The following is a 2,375-nucleotide window of genomic DNA, read 5'->3' on the forward strand; positions in this document are numbered from 1 at the left end:
GGTTCGAGAGAGGCGCAATCGCCCGGAGTTAGGCGAGTAGACGCTTTCGGTGCGACCACCCGTGCTCCCAACTGAGCTTGCCGCTGCCGACAGAGGCCCGGGAGCGTGCTGTCGTGGCATTGCCGGCGGGAGACAACACGCGCCACCTACGGTGACCGGCAGCTCCAACGCCAGCGCCACAGAAGGACAAAAGCCCCACTTGGGTGCCGAAGCGAACTCTCCCAGCACAGCGCACGCGCCAACACATCCGCACAGCTGCGATACAAACCACCAGCGAGAACCGCTGGGGCGACCGAGCAGCAGACGGCGTCGCGGCGCCGAGCGCCGGGCGGCGGCGCATCCTCAACGCACACAGTCCTCAATCGGACCAGCACACTGAAGATGTCCACCGCGCTTCGCACCGGGCCCGCGAGGACCTACTTTGGCCGCACGGCGCCGCGCGCAGGGTGCGCCGGCGCGCAGCTGCGACGCCTGCCGCGTCCGTCGGCCGGCGCGCCTGCCACTGGCCGCCCCCACCAGCCGGCTGTAGCGCGTGCGCCCACGCACCGCGCGGCCAGCACGCCGGGAGGCGCCCCCTCACCGGCCGGGGACGGTCCCACCCAGCCACCGCCGCGTATCGCTTCACACCCAGATGCCGTTCAGTTTCGTCGGCATGGTGGGTATCGCTGGAACAACCGGTTCGTACCTCAACCTATCGTCGCCATCACCGATTCACCCCTAGCGAGAACAACCGCACCACAACAGGTTACCATTTGTTCATTTGCGTAACTTCACCAGAAAACGCAGGCGTCCATCGCCATTTGCAACTTCAACGATTATTGCATGCCTGTGTCAGGTGTCACGCCACACTACGTCTGCCCACATACACGCAACAAAATGTGCACGCCTAGACAATACGTGGAAGGTGGCCCCCGTACGTATGCGATGTCCATTGCTCGAACGACTGTCAACCGGCCTCTGTAGCATGTCGCAGATATGGAACGCGGTGCACCATGCCATCACGGTGTGTGAGGAGAGACGACTAGGTCCGAATACATCAACAGACAGCTCATGCTGATCGCCATCCACGGCGTCCGTTCCTCCCACACGTCTCTATGGCGTACCACACTGCAATCCAGCTCTCATAGGGAGACGACACGTAGCTGCGTGCACAATATTTGCACTGTATGGTCCGCCGTTTTTGGGCGCAGTCGTTGTACGGTCACACATGTGCCACGATGTATCATTCGGTACATAAGGACGAATGTGCAGTACAGATTGTGGTTTACGCGTACGACATTAGCGGACGGTTGACACAGGCCGCACCACAACGTAGCCTGAGTACGTCGCATGCGAAGGGCATTGAACATGCAAACTTCTCACCAACCAGCTTGCGAAGGCAGGGGGGCAAGGTGGGGACGTGGGGAGGGGCGGCATGTACGTCCTGCTGCCATCCACATTACAGTGTACAGCAGGAGCATGTGGAAAGTCAGCAAGACTTGCAAGGTGTTTAACATGAAGCGATACACAGGGGAGCGGGCAGTGCGAGTAGCGAACTATATTGCGAGGGTTGCGGGTGGGCAACACTACACTAATTGAACGAGTCGTATAACAATTACAGAGCAGGTTTAGGCGACAACATGGGTTACGTTAGGGGACAACGTGGGTTACGTTAGGGGACAACGTGGGTTAGGTTAAGGCACAACGTGGGTTAGGTTAAGGCACAACGTGGGTTAGGTTAAGGCACAACGTGGGTTAGGTTAAGGCACAACGTGGGTTAGGTTAAGGCACAACGTGGGTTAGGTTAAGGCACAACGTGGGTTAGGTTAAGGCACAACGTGGGTTAGGTTAAGGCACAACGTGGGTTAGGTTAAGGCACAACGTGGGTTAGGTTAAGGCACAACGTGGGTTAGGTTAAGGCACAACGTGGGTTAGGTTAAGGCACAACGTGGGTTAGGTTAAGGTACAACGTGGGTTAGGTTAAGGTACAACATGGGTTAGGTTAAGGTACAACATGGGTTAGGTTAAGGTACAACATGGGTTAGGTTAAGGTACAACATGGGTTAGGTTAAGGTACAACATGGGTTAGGTTAAGGTACAACATGGGTTAGGTTAAGGTACAACATAGGTTAGGTTAAGGTACAACATGGGTTAGGTTAAGGTACAACATAGGTTAGGTTAAGGTACAACATAGGTTAGGTTAAGGTACAACATAGGTTAGGTTAAGGTACAACATAGGTTAGGTTAAGGTACAACATAGGTTAGGTTAAGGTACAACATAGGTTAGGTTAAGGTACAACATAGGTTAGGTTAAGGTACAACATAGGTTAGGTTAGGTTAGGTTAGGTTACACGTTGTTGTAAGGAAAGGTGTAGGGGGGGGGGGGGGGGGGGGCG

This window comes from Schistocerca piceifrons, unplaced genomic scaffold, assembly GCF_021461385.2.
Source record: "Schistocerca piceifrons isolate TAMUIC-IGC-003096 unplaced genomic scaffold, iqSchPice1.1 HiC_scaffold_1156, whole genome shotgun sequence".
NCBI lineage: Eukaryota > Metazoa > Arthropoda > Insecta > Orthoptera > Acrididae > Schistocerca > Schistocerca piceifrons.